Genomic DNA, 14,796 nt, shown 5'->3' on the forward strand with positions numbered 1-14,796 from the left:
TTTCTTCACATGACATACATGTTCATTCCAACTTTTACTAAAGATAATAATATCATCTAGATAGACAAGAACAAATTCATCAATGAAAGGCCTAAAGAGATCATTCATGACCCTCATGAAAGTGGTTGGAGCATTGCAAAGTCCGAATGGCATCACCATCCATTCGAACAACCCTTGTTTGGTCTTGAAGGTGTTTTTTCACACATCCTGCTCTATAATTCGGACCTGGTGATAACCACTACGCAAATCCAGTTTGGTGAAATAGATAGCATTCTTTAACTGATCTAATAAGTCATCAATGCAGGGAAGAGGGTAATGATTTTTCACTGTGATTTTGTTTAGTGCTTGATAATCCACGCACATCCTCCATGTGCCATCTTTCTTTGACACTAAGACAATCGGTGAGCCGCATGAAGAAGTGCTCGGTCTAATGACCCCTTGGTTCAATAGCTCCGACACCTACTTTTGATCTCCTCCATCTCAATGGTCGACATCCTGTACATGCCAATATTTGGTAAAGGAGCGTCATGCTAAAAATGGATCTCATGTTGGATTTCCCTCTTTAGAGGTAATCCCCTTGGTTCCTGAAACATCTCATCATAGTTAGAAATTAATTCACATAATTCCTTTTTATGCACATGATCACAAACCTGGAAAGCATCAGATAATTCTGCATCTTTTCCCCTTACAACCATAAGCATGCAACCCTTACTGGAATTCACCAACCTCTTCATTTGTCCTACACTTACAAGGTTGGAATTGATTTTAGTTTGATGAGCCCTTACGATATATTCTACCCTATCTTTTGTGATTTGGTATTTGTTTTCATGACGGAAGAATATTGCATTTCTATCATATAGATATGGACTCCCTAACACCATGCCACAAATATCCAATGGTATCACATCAATTTTTACCTCATCCACTAACTTAGAAGCAATCACAAATTTAACCTTACACTGCTTAGTTACATTCAGTTTTGCTTTATCATGTATCCATCCAAGTGGGTAAGGTTTTGGATGTGGTTTGGTTTCCAAGCCTAGCTTCTTTACCAAGGACTCTAAAATTAAGTTTGCTTGGGATCCGGTATCAAATAGAGTTTCCACTTTCATATGATTTATGATAACTCTAATATGAAATAGCTCAATTCTCTTTCGTTCATTAGGAAGAGACTCATCTATTGAACTAGTGCCTTCATGTGATTTAGAATTAACATGAGGTGTAAGAGTACCTTTTGTTCCTACTATTGTGATCAATGCTTCATCTCCCGAATCAGATCCAAGGTCTTGCTGCACAGTTGCCACTGTCTTCTGCTTGCCTTTTCCTCCATACTTCTTTGGTCTCTTTTCTAGGTATTGTTTCCAACAATGATCATCATCATGACCTTCCTTTTTGCAGTGAGTGCAATAAGGTCTTTCTCCTTCATCTTTCTTGGTTGATGCCATCCTCTTCTCCTTTCCTTTTCCTTTCACTTTGGGTTTTCCATTTGGAGGTTTGAAAGGTGGTTCCTTGAAATGATCATCTCTTTCATTTTTGCCCCTATTCTCAAGATGGATGGCCTTTACACTGGCTAATTCAATAGTAGTTGGTTCAAACAATAATAATGAATGTCTAAGGTAACTATGTAATGATCCAATATACTTAGTTACTACCTCAGGTGAGTCAAGTGCAATGCCCAAATTAAGTTCCTGCTTTCTAAATTCCTCTGTAAAGCTTTGAACATCCTGACCTCTCCCTTACCTTAAGTATTGCCAATCCATTAAGGTTTTTTGTTTATAACCCAAGGGATAGAAGTGTTCCTTTAATGCAGAAATGAAATTAGGCCATGAGGAAAGAATATTACCCACACTCTTACTAGTTCGTAACTTTATCTCCCACCAAACGAGAGCGGTGCTACTCAGCCGAAGAGAGGCCAGTTGAATCTTTGCCTCGTCCTCTTCGATCTGTTGAATCCTGCAGTATAATTCAATCTGCCTAATCCAGTTATTAAGCTTTTCTGCATTAATTTCACCGTTAAACATGGGAAGATCAAATTTGATATCTAATTTAAAGAAAGGTTTCTTAGATGCATCCCTTGAATTTCTATGATGATGCTGATGAGAGGAAGAAGAACTTTCACTCATGGAAGGAGAAGGAGGGGGTTCTTCTCCACCATTTCCATGCACTGAACCTTATTCTTCTAGATTTCTCTCTTTTTCTTTCTCGAGCCTTGAAAGCAACTGACCGACATTCTCTGCCATTGCATAGAAGGTTTTGCAGAAATTGCGCTCCTCTTCATGATGAGCCTCTTCATCTGCCATGTTTCTACTTCGATGTGAGTGCCCTGCTTCAGGATCAAAAGAATTTAGTTTCCCTTCACCTCTTCAGAGCCTAGTTCTTGTTAGCATACAAACATGCAATTCACATCTAAAAAAACTTGCTCTGATACTTGATCCAAAATCTTTTTCTTATAGATGTGTTAAAGAATTACATGCATACATTGTAGCTTAACATAGAAAACTTAATGTGCACATGAGAGAAGAGGAGAAACACATAAAGCATGAAAGAATACAACAAGATTTGATGACAGAGTTCGTCCGACTTGGACTATGTCTCCAAGCCCTGCTCGATTCAATGGGGAGGCCTTCATTCATTAAGTGGCATGAGAAAGAAGAGTACAAGCATCAGTTACAAAAAGGAGTTTTATACCTCCATACTAAAAAATGGCCAAAAAATGCAGAACCTTGATGGAGAAACAAATAGCGCCATTGTGTTCGTGGCGTTGAGAAGTGCTGAAACCATATAAAATATGTCAAATTCTGACAAAGTGAAAATTAGGCCCTCTTGCAAAATTCTGCCTCGAACTGTGTGCACTGCCTCCTCTCCATGGGCACACTGACAAACTACATTTAAGTATAAAATGGTTGGTGGATTTTTCAATGAAACCATTATGGCACGTTGGTTGGAGATCTGTTTAATAGGGAGGAGATCGGGCAGTCAAACCCCGCCTCCTCCTTTTCTTATACACCGAATATTTTTAATTTTAAACAACCCCTTAATTTCAAATTATGGGTTAGGTCAAGCCTGCCTTGGGTGGCCCGCCCACCATACCCACCTCCGCCGGTATCCATTAATTCAGGGCTGGTGGTTTTATTTGGGCGTGGTTGGGTCCGCGCCCCAGGGGTCGACCCACCACCCATTATTCATGTTTCATAACGGTGCCAAGGTGTGGGGTGGCGGGGTCATGGCCGCCCACCCCGTGTTTATTGTTGTTCCGTGGGAGGGGTCGGGGGTTGTGGCTCACCCCACCACCAATGTATTTATGTTAATATGCAGATGGGAGTTGGGGTGGCGGGGTTGGTGGCCCGCCACCCCCCTTTTTTTATATATTTTTTGTTTTTAAAAACAAATTGTACAATTTTGGAAATTCGGTTTTTGACTGAAGGAGTCTTTTTAATGAGGCCATGATTTTTCCCGGAATCTGGCTGGAGTTGGCCAGATTCTGTCTGCCAGAAAAATTCCAAATTGTGCCTTCATTAAACCTGCTCAATCATCAAAAAGTCAACCCAACTTTGACTACCTTTATCTCCTTCATCTGGACTTGGATTGGAGTGTCCTTCGCACCGTTGGAATCAGGGTGACGATCATTTCGATCTAATTTCAAGTTCATCGCCTTTCTGCCACTTTGAATTTTGAGCCTTTTCCATGCCACTGGTGTCTGGAGATCCCCCTGGATCAAGAATGCATATGTTGATTGTTCAAAATTTAGAACCCTTCATATAAGAATTTCCATAAACGAAAGTGCACGATACTAAAATAAATTTTATAAGGCGAGGAAAAACAAAGATAAAAAAATAGGATAACCCCCTTTCTTTCCAAAAACAACCTTCTACGTGTTCTTCTATGGAATGGGAGTAGGATTTAATGGAAGAGAGCCCACAAATGCTAATAGATTTTATCAGAATATAAGGGTTGTAAACATTTTTTAGAGAAGTCTATGGCTGGGGTAATTTGATAAGAATTTATGATGATGATGATGCATCCCTTAAATTTTCCTCAACTTTCAAAACTATAGGGGGGAAGAGTATGTGACTACAGTGAGAAGAAATACATAAGGACTACCACTAAATATTGAAAGATTTTAAATTTTATATTGCGAGGCATGAAATCATCAAACAACAATTATTATTTACCTTTTTGGGCTTAGACATCATTGTCATATCTTCTTCTTGAAGTGAACAAATGAAAGCCATGATTGAACAAAAAACTGGAAATAGAGGCAATGTTGAGAAGCCAAACTCAAACTATGCAACAAGCACAATATTATATTAGTCTCCAAAAGCATACAAACTAGTACACATATCGAACTTAAATTTATATAAATTCCATGAAATAACAAAACCTAAAATAACAACAATACAACTCATGAAAGGAGTTTTTCTTTAACAAATATGAATCCTTTCCTTTTATTGAGTCACACTTACTACTTTTATGCCCTATGGTTGCATTTTCTTGAGCCAAAGCATGTAGTCATCTTAGGGCCCAAACCACTTAGCAAACAAAAAATAATCCAAGCAAGCAACCAAAAAATGTATTGGATTTTGGATATGTAGAGACAAATTGAAATATGTAGAAACACAACAAATGCATCCCAACATATATCATCTTCTTGTTATACAATCATTTGCTTCTGGGACACTTTCCACTCATAATAATTCAAAATCATGCCAGCAAATGAGACAAACTCCAAGCCTATCACACCAAGAATAAACCTCCATGGAGTCACTGAATCTTGTCCAACACTGTGGTTTTGATTTCAAGTCAATGTTATAATATACAACCAAACTAATAAAACATACAAGAAAATACATCAAAAGTAGATGTAAAATAGTCAATTGAAAAACTCTAGCATACACCACAAAAAATCTACAATAAAATAAAAACAAGAGATGGAAATCAACATTGGCTCAAATAGAATCCATAGTTAAAGAACAAAAACAGATATGCAAAACATCCTGATCTTGTTATGAATGCATAAGTAAGAAAAATATTGATGAAAATAACAAACCACAAGATCAAATCACTACCTAACACTAAAGATGGACTACAAATTCATTCAAATATTTCTTCACTTCTTACAAACACCCTTTTACCTAACCACTCTCATACAATTCAATATTTTTTGGAGTTCTTATTTGCACATAGCTTAACAAAAATTGGTAATTTAATAGTAAAATCAATTAAGATAACAATTTCTAAATATGGAACACATACTAAAATGTACCTTGTAAACCAAGTTCCCTTTCTTACCATGACATCTTGCCTACAATTTCCCTCACATACGGTAACAGTACACCATAATTAGAACATAAATTTGCTCTATGATTTGGCCATCCTGACTTTAACTCCATACTTAATACCAACCATTATCCTCAATTACCACAATGACTTATGCTTATTCTCATCACATCCCGTAGAGCAAGAAGCTAAGGTATTTGATTATTCAAAAGGGTACATTTTAAATAGGAGTGACAATAAACTAAAAACAAGACATAAAATGCTAGAAACAGGTTGTTTTGCCAACCTTGCTCCAAACTTATTCTCATCAATTGCCAAAGAAACAAGGTAGAAGAAAAATAATAAAGGAGATCTAAATCAAAAGGCTCAAAGATTCATAAGTGGTGTTTGACATATAGTGGAAGAAAAAATACCAAAACAAACATTTCAAATATATATAAATACAATTGAAAATTAACTAAAACAAATGGGAGAAGAAGAATAAGAATTTGAAAACCTAGAATGTGTAGAAAGACCGCAGGCCAAGAAGAACTCCTAATGATGGAGATGTGCCTGTGAGTTGAATTTGATGAGATGTAAGGGGGAAATGACTTGCTCCATCATATGCAGTAGTTTGGGCAACAGATGAACTTGAAGAAATACCATAATGAGATGTTGCACCTCTAAAACTACTATATGAGTGACTTCCATTTCGAGAGGATCCATATGGACCATGACCGTAACTACCTGCACCTAGTGATGCTCGACAAGAAGTTGTTCCTTGGAGAAGAAGTTGGCGACCCAAGTCCAATTGTGCTAAAGAGTTTAATGAACTATAAGGGAGGTTTGTTGTAGTAGGCTCTCTAGACAAACTTGGCAGTGCTACATCACTTAATGCATGTGGATTTAGACCAATAACTGGTATTGATGCTTGGCCCTGGTTTATTGCAACTTTATTTTTTTTCCTTCAAATTATAATTTACAAAAAGGTTGATGCCCATCTATTGATTTAATAGGATCTTCGAGGGCTCGATTTGTTGCTTCAATTGTTTTGTAAAGAATACAGAGGTATCCTTTGGACCTACCATTTTTCTGTCAAAACCACCAAGACCTTCTTCAATGTCTCCATAATGAGAGAAAAATTATTCATTCGAGCAAGTTTCATGTCTTCAGAAACATTACCCACATAGACCCTCCTTAAGTTATGATCTATTGTAGCTGGTTGAAAGGGATTAGCTCATTGTATGGGATGTATAGGTACCATGGGTGGAAGAAGGTGTTGTTGGAGTTGCAAGGGATTAACTGGTTGTATGGGCTTTTGAAGGAGGTAGTTTAGTTGTGATTGTTTCTCCCCAGCAACAGCTAGATTACACAACCATTCTACCATCAATCATCTTGTTGGGTTCTTCGAAAGCACTCAAGGCACAATCAACATGTTTATATGTGATAAACCCATATCCCTTGATCTTACCAGTGGTCTTTCCAGTGACGAAAACTACATCTACAATTTCTCCATGCTCAGTAAAGACTAATTTGAATGATTCTAAGTTATTTTCATACCTAGTCCCTCTAACAAATAGCTTGTCTCTCTTCTTCCCTTAGTTTGTTTTATCTTATTGCATGCTCTACATTCTAAGTGTGTGCATGCAATAAGATAAAACAAGCGTTTATTCTCCACCCTCTCCTTTTATGCTAATGCATCTGGTGTATCTCTTTAGAGGTCCCCTTGGTTGGGGTGACATTCTATCTAGTACTCAACCTATATGGCGCCCCTCCCAATTCCCTGAATTCTTAACTTTTCCCTGGCCACTGCTCCAGTTTTATCAAGTCCCTAACCTTTCCCCATGCCTCATCAACGGGCACGAGTGAATGATCACACCTGAGGGATTAACGTTTAAATCTACGATTCTTAATGCCTTGAAGGGAAGTATCATCTCCAATAAGAACCAAATGTTCAAACTCTATATTTTTAATTGCTCATTTTGTGATTCAAAATCTTGATTTTAATTTCAAAAAATTGAATTACAAGTGAATAAAAAAAGTAATCAATCCCTAGGGGCATGAATAAACTGGTTTTTAGTTGAAGCTATTGAATTCCAAAAAAAAAATTAGAAGTTATGAAATCAGGTTTGAAAGTCCCACTTTTGAGAAAAGCATCATTGTTTTGTTTCTACAATCAAATTGTATGATAATATTGAAGAGAATTAATGTCTTGATATCATAATCAATTTTTAACTTCTTCCATTAATTGTCCTTGCTAACCCTTGTTCTCTATGGGGACACCCTAACAATGGGTTGAAACTTTGGAAGAGGTGGGTGTTGTAGATCATTCCATCCATATCCAATCAAGGTTGTGTGTTGGTCTTATTCATGCCTTAAGAGCCTAGAGCACAACCAAAGGAATTAAAACTAAGAGCGAATCAATAAACGACACTCTTATCTCATAACGAAGAAATGAGTTGAGATTCATATGAGGTGTTTGAAGTGGAACGATGTTAATGCAAATCAACTTTAGCACTCCAAGACACATGTTCACTCATGATTGGTATTGACAACAAAATAGAAGATCAATTTTTTGTCCAAGCTATTACTAGTGGATCCAAGCATGCATGAGTTAAATTTTCCTTTAAGGTCATCTTTATTTAATGATTTTTTTATTAAAGTTGTAGCTATGATATGCATAATATTGGGATATCAAATGGTATATCAGTTGATGATATTACTCTAGGGTTTATCCTTAGATAATCCAATCAACTAGATTCAATTATATTGGTTTCCTATTTGATATAATCCATGAGCAATTGAAATTTTTTGAATATTAGAAATTCTTCATAACCATATTTAGTGTGTCTCCTAATATATCATCAATTAGCTTACTTTAGCATTTGATATTAAGGAAGGTTGATCAACAAGGAAGGTTACTATTGGTTTTGGAATGGAGCTATTACTGATGGTTTTTAAATGGACCTAGGTTATAAGAGATTGTGATCAAAAAAATAGTCTCAAAACATTTGTAGATGACTTTATGGCCATAATTTATACCTTGTTCTACAATGAGCTTCCTCCTAGGATTTTCTCTTAATGCAAAAACTTCATGTATATAAATCCAAAATTAAGATATGGTAATTGGTACATTTCTAAAGATCATATTAATTATGTGTCAAAGAATAAAAATATTATTTCATATCACTCACTAAAGTTTACCTTTCATAGTTAAAGCCATAATAACTTTTACAATTATTGACAACATGATGAAATATTTTTATTTGAAAGAAGAAACTTTCTTTAGAATAAATCCAAATTTGTATTTTTTTTCTTACCTAATCAAGAGTATCAGAATGATTAGTAATAGCTAGTTTTAGCATATCGAAAAGTTTATCTTTAGTTAAATGGCCCAATAGCATGGCAACAACTTCTGTGATTTTTGGAGTGTTTGAATCCTCCAATTTTAGCTTCTTCCCTTAGTTTCCATCCTTTCCGATCTAGGTCCGCTTGTGAAGAAGGACCTTTCTAAGACCTTTCACTTTCGTGATGTGTTAAATTTGCATTTTAAAAGAACATTAATGAATCCATATGCATGCGGAAAATAAGAGGAACATAAAAATCATCAACACATGAAAACATAAGCATTGATAATGGAGTTCGTCCAGGAGGGACTACGTCTCCGGGACCCAGTGTCAAGATGGTGTAGGCCGCTACATTAAGTGTTGTCAATAATGGTGATGCACACAAGAGATGATGTCGCGATCATACAAGGAAGAATGCCCTCATGCAGGAGTGGCTCTAAGAGATGTTCCACAACCAAAACTCTCAATCAAAAGACTCCTATCAGTATGACACAAAAACGTGCATGATGAACATCCCACCAACATGGCTTCAAAGGGATTTCAATGCAAAATCACACATGACGGCAACAAGAGTATCCCAACAACATACAATAAGGGATCTCAAAACATAACATGATGAGTTATGATAGCAAGTACATCATATAGAAGATTCTGCATCAAATCAAGCAAGGAATCGTGACAACATGTAATAAATAAGATCCTACCTCAACATCAATCAAGGATCCGTGTAGCATAATGTAATAAGAGGAAGTATATAAACAAATCATATAGCTCACACAATTTTCCATCTGAAGAAGTGGATGTTCATATCTTTAGCAAAACAATCCATGGTGAATACGTTGTTCACATTATCGATGCGCAGGCATAGCCCATTACCGATCTGGACTTTGGCTCCCCTTGCATTGATCGTTTTCTGGCTTTGTCACAATCCAAGCATCTGAAATAGAAGTTGTCAAAAGTGTTGAAACTTGCTTCGATCTCACAACATTGTCCATACAAGAAGAAGATTGCTCTGGACTATGTCATTGCAGCTCGCTAATCAGACATCTCTGGCTAATCAAGAAGAAGATTTCTCAAGATTTGTAGTGCTCTGGCTGCAACTCTGTAGCTTTGCCTGACCCTCTGGTTCTTTGGCTTGTCTTCTCAAGCTACCTTGCTCACGCTCTGTGGCTGTGTGGCCCTGCGGCGCTCTGTTTTTCAAGCACTCTAGCCTCCTCATTGGATCTCTTGCATTCAGGCTCTCGGGCCCTCCCTTTGGCTCTCTGCACTCATGCTCTTGGGCACTCTAGCACACAGGCTCTTAACTATCTGGCACGCAGGCTCTCGGCACTTTCTCTAGCTTCAGCTCTCTGTCACTCATCGTGTTTTATAACACGTTTTTGGGACAAGGCCGCTTAAAATTCGGGGTCTATTGTTTAAAATAGAAGCTGTTTGCATAGAAGAATCGACCGGTGCAACAAACCTTTGAAAATAGGCCTTTTTCCATTTAAACACAAAATACACAGAAAACTGTGAAAATTTCGATAAAAGTTATAAAGCTAAACTTCAAAATATATTAATTGGCCTTTATTTGCCTATCGGGTCCATGCTATATCGCAATCGCATATCGCTCTGTTACTGGCCCTGTATATCAACCGATCACTGATGTGACGATTAGATCTAAACCGTTGATTTGTTCCTTGATTGGACGGTCTAGATTGCATCGTGTCGCTTATCGCATTGCCCCTTAGTATCTAGGATTGCCGATCTTTGGACCGCCAATTTAATCCTGGTCACTAATCGGTTTTTGATCCGACAGCTGAGATCGCATCGCATATCACTATCGCTACAGCCCGGGGTTCTTTGTTGATACCTTGGCACATGCTGATGCTGAGGAATGATTGTTGATGCTGATCATTCCGATTGCGGATATCAGCGATCGCAAAATCACATGTCGTTGGTCCTAAAGTCCTGATATCGCATGCTTGTCTTCCTCCGACCTGATATATCGGAGATCACCGATCGGGGTTCTAATTTCCCGACCTTAAGTCCTCCCTTTTAATTTCTTTCGATGTGATTTTCCTTATAAGGCTTTAAAACCCATTTTTATGAGAAATTCCTCTTTTTTTCAAAGGAACCAACACAACTCTTCTCGCGATAGCTTCATCATCCAAACTCAGATTTAAGAACCATTCACATCTCCATGATCAGGACGACGAGATCTACACTCCTGTCCTGGGTCGACATCATTCTGAACACTTTGATTTCCAATCGTTCATAACCCTCTTTGTCCTGTGTGTATCGCTAGAGCCACCTGGATCAATCCTCCCCACTGAGGAGCTTTTGGTCCTCCAAAAGCATGAAAAATAATCTACAACTTTCTCTGTACCCTGTCTGCATCACAAGCATCCTAAAAAGGTCTTGCTTCCATCTCCTTCACCTTTGTTCTTTGGAGCCTTAAGCAACTAGCCGACACCTGCTACCTCTACATCCTATAGTACATTGTTTTGCAAATTATATGCTTGAATGACATGACCAACTAATAACCCAAACGTCCCACACTTGCCACGAGTTTATAACACATACTCGGTGGTCAAGTTTACATTAAGATGGATGTAATATCCCAGCTATGACAACAAGTCCAACCTATCATGGTTGCTTCAATAAGTGATGGAAAACACATCATCACTGCAACACATGATTTACATGTTAGAGCCTAGATTGACCTCAGGCTGAAAGAAGGCAATCCTAGGATAACCACAAACCAAGCTTAACCTGGTAGCTAGCCCTACGAGGTCGAGAGAGGGCTCTCTCCTTGTCAATCTTAGTTGAGATGACTGAATCAAATATGTATTTTAGGCTAGGTATAGTAGCTCTATGTTTTTTGGTTGATTTTGATGGTTTTGTTGCTGGATCAAATGGAGCAGGCAGCTTTGGGTCGGGAAATGAAGTCAGGATGCAGGATGTTCTATGGGGCGAGGTAGGTAAGTGTTTTGGCACTTGAAATTGAGTGAGATGGTAGGTCTAAGACTAATGAGGAGCTGAGGAGGGCATGCAGAGATCATGTATCCTCTTCAAACTATAGAAAACATCAAAAACTAAATGGATTCCCAAGGCAGAGCATTGTAACCAATGTATTCTACCTATCTATCTTGATTTCATTTAGTTTAGAAGAATGAATTAGATTTTGGCACACATAACACATGAGAAAAACTAATAACAAAAGAAAAAACTATGAAAAAACAAATTACCACAAGAATCCCACAAAAATAGCTGCAAATCCTGGTTTATTTCCTTGCCAAACTGTTGTAGAGATGTACAATGTAGCTCAGAGCATCCAAGAGAGTCCAACCTTTGCTAATGACTGAAAAAATACATAATATAGACATCAAAACCACCTATGCTAGCCATCAGGGGTCGAATCCAAGAGATAAGGAACTGTTACAACCATTTCCCAACAAGGAACAGGAATATAGGCAGTGGAACAGCTTGCCTCTATAAGCATGGAAACTGATTCATTTACCCCCAAACCACCTCAAAATGATGAATCTACCCTCTAAGGTCATTTTACAATTAAATTTAAATAGCATAGAATCATTTACAATCATAAATTCATCCATGATGATAGAAAAAGTCAACTTGTAGAAAAACTAGGCGAAAACTGGATTTTTTGAGCAAACTGGCTGTATGCGTTGCACCACTGGCCAGGTGCATAGCGCCACTTCACAGCTACTTTTGGAGGCCTTCCCCTTTGCCAAATTGAGCCCAAGATAGCTCATTGGAAAGGTATTCCTGTCTAGTTTCTGGAACATCTTGAAATTTTTAATTTGGAGGTCATTTTCCCCTTCAAAAGTGAAATATCCCAAGGCTGCTTCTGTCTGTCCAAAAAGAGGCAGAGAGGTCATTTTTTGATGGTTTTTTGACCTTTTGGTGACCAAGTTTTGCTCCAAAATTACTGATATTTTCTGGGTTTGATGCTCTCATCATGTTTAATCTAGATATGCAAACCATTTTTTCAAAAATTCTTCCAATGAAAAGCGTAGCACCAGTGGCGCTATGCACCTAGGGCAAATTTCTATGTTGCAAAATTTCAAAAATTGAAAATGACCAAAATTTGTCAAAACTTGCCCAGATTTGGAACAAGGCACTATCATTAATTTCTTTGATGGGCTAATGATGCTTCAGCCAATATTTTCAATTTTTCTTGCTCATTTTTTCTCCTTAAGGCCTTCCTCAACCTAGCCTTAATCTTCCTCATTCTTATGTTGCATATTTTGTTTTGGGTCATGTAGTGGTAGGCCAAGTGACGAAGCATCTTCTTATCTCTGTTTGCCTTCTCAATCAGCCCCTCAAGGTGTATGTTGACCCTCTCAAGCCAAGTTTCTCGGTCATTCTCGATCTCATGTTCAATTGGAGTCACCTTGACCTTTGCCTTCTTAGCCTTTTGCTGGTTCTCCTTAATCATTTGCAGCTCCATGAGGACTTGCTTGTCGGTCAATTGTTTGTTTTCTTGCTCTAGATATTTGATGACCCACTTAGCCCTCTCTAAATTGTCAAACAAGGCTTGTATCTCAGCCTCTTGTTCCTTTATGATCATGTCTTTGACAGTGTTTGGATCTTGAGTATCCAAGTCAATGACATCAATTCCTTGTGTCTCCTCATGATCAACAAGGTCAAAATCTCTCTCTTGCCCATCACTAGGATCCTTCTCATGCATCTTTTTCTTGCCTTTACCTTTGCCCTTGTGTTGTTGCTCAACCTGTACCTGTTTCACTGAAGAAGAAGGCAAAGCCCCTTCCACTCCTTGTGGAGATAGCATTTTCCTATAGCCTGATGATGAAGGCGAGACCCCTTACACTCCTTGTGGAGATAATACTCGCCTAGTAGCTGCAAAAAGTTTCCTAGTGCCCCTCTCATATGTCACAAATATTGACACTCCAACAGTTTCAGTCTCTTGGACCTTTTCATGTCCTAAAGGTCCACCTTCTTCATGAGGAACTGATGAAAAGACTTGAGGGCCTTTGAACATCTCATGAGAAATGAAAGTCTCCCATGGCATCTTAAGAAGGTTCAGCTAATGTAAAACAATGATTTTAATCACAGAGTAGTGGTAAATGCTAATTAATTGTTGGGGGTATGATTTCTTCTTTACAATGAGTGCCATCTTCTCAATGTTTCTGAACATGAAGTAGGGGATATTCATCATTCTCACCCTAGTGAAATGCATCAGTAGTCTAATGTGGTAGGCATACAAGCGGGAGAACCTACCTTCACAAGTAAAGTATTTGATGATGATCTTCATCAATGGAGCAAACCTGTCCTCCAAGAATTTAAAGGGGAATACTCTCATGATTTTGTTATGGTATTTAGCCTTGATGTAAGGCTCATAGTACTCCCTGTCAATGTCCTGCCCTTTGTTCCACTTTTCACCCACATTTGGAATACTTGTGGCCTCTGAAATCACAGCTGGTGACAAAGTGAATGTAACTCCAGCGAGGTTTACCTCATTGTTGTCCAAATGTGTCACAAGCAACCTTGCTAATTCATGATGAAATTTAACCCTTTCCACCATTTCACATAAACTGAAACATGAATGGTGTCTAAAACAAGAAATGGCAAATGGGCAGGCTTGCAGCTCCCTCAAACTGGTAGGCTCCTCTCTGATATGTTTTCCTCCTTTATGAGGCTTCCTGCCCTATGTGTCTCTCTCCCTGGAACGCTCACTAAGGGTTTCTTCTTCCAGCTCATATTCACTGTCCCTCTCCATTGTTTTATAGTTGTTTCTCTTGTGGTGAATGAAGTGTGGTGAATGAAGAGATAGGGTGAATGAATGTATGATGAGTATGAAGAGATTTTATAGGTAAATAGGTGAGAGTGAATAAGAGTGTGAGTAGGGTTTGAGAATAGTGAGCAGGGTTTTGGAATAATGAGCAGGGTTTTGGGAATAGTGTAGGGTTTTGGGAATTTTATATGAGGGAATAGGGTTTAGGGAATAGCAAATAGATGATATAGGATATTACTAAATGAGTGGGCTTTTAAAATATATGAGACAATTTGGTGAAAATTAGGGTTTGATTTTTTGAGAGACAAAACCACCAAAGACTGATTGCAACAACCCTTTTCAGCAAGAATGATGGTGTTACTTACTTGCAAAGATGAAATTGTTACTTGCAAAGATGAAATTGTTACTTACTTGCAAAGATGAAATTTGGAA

The 14,796-nt window shown here is 38.0% G+C and overlaps 1 pseudogene; it reads right to left on the minus strand.

The window, feature by feature from the left end:
* Positions 1–5,773: 5,773 nt before the first annotated feature.
* Positions 5,774–14,796, minus strand: part of LOC149146363 (uncharacterized) — a 54,379-nt pseudogene continuing 45,356 nt past the window's right edge.

This window comes from Pinus tabuliformis, chromosome X (assembly GCF_031772625.1).
Source record: "Pinus tabuliformis cultivar Carrire ecotype Pingquan chromosome X, CPIR1, whole genome shotgun sequence".
In the NCBI taxonomy this organism is placed as follows: domain Eukaryota; kingdom Viridiplantae; phylum Streptophyta; class Pinopsida; order Pinales; family Pinaceae; genus Pinus; species Pinus tabuliformis.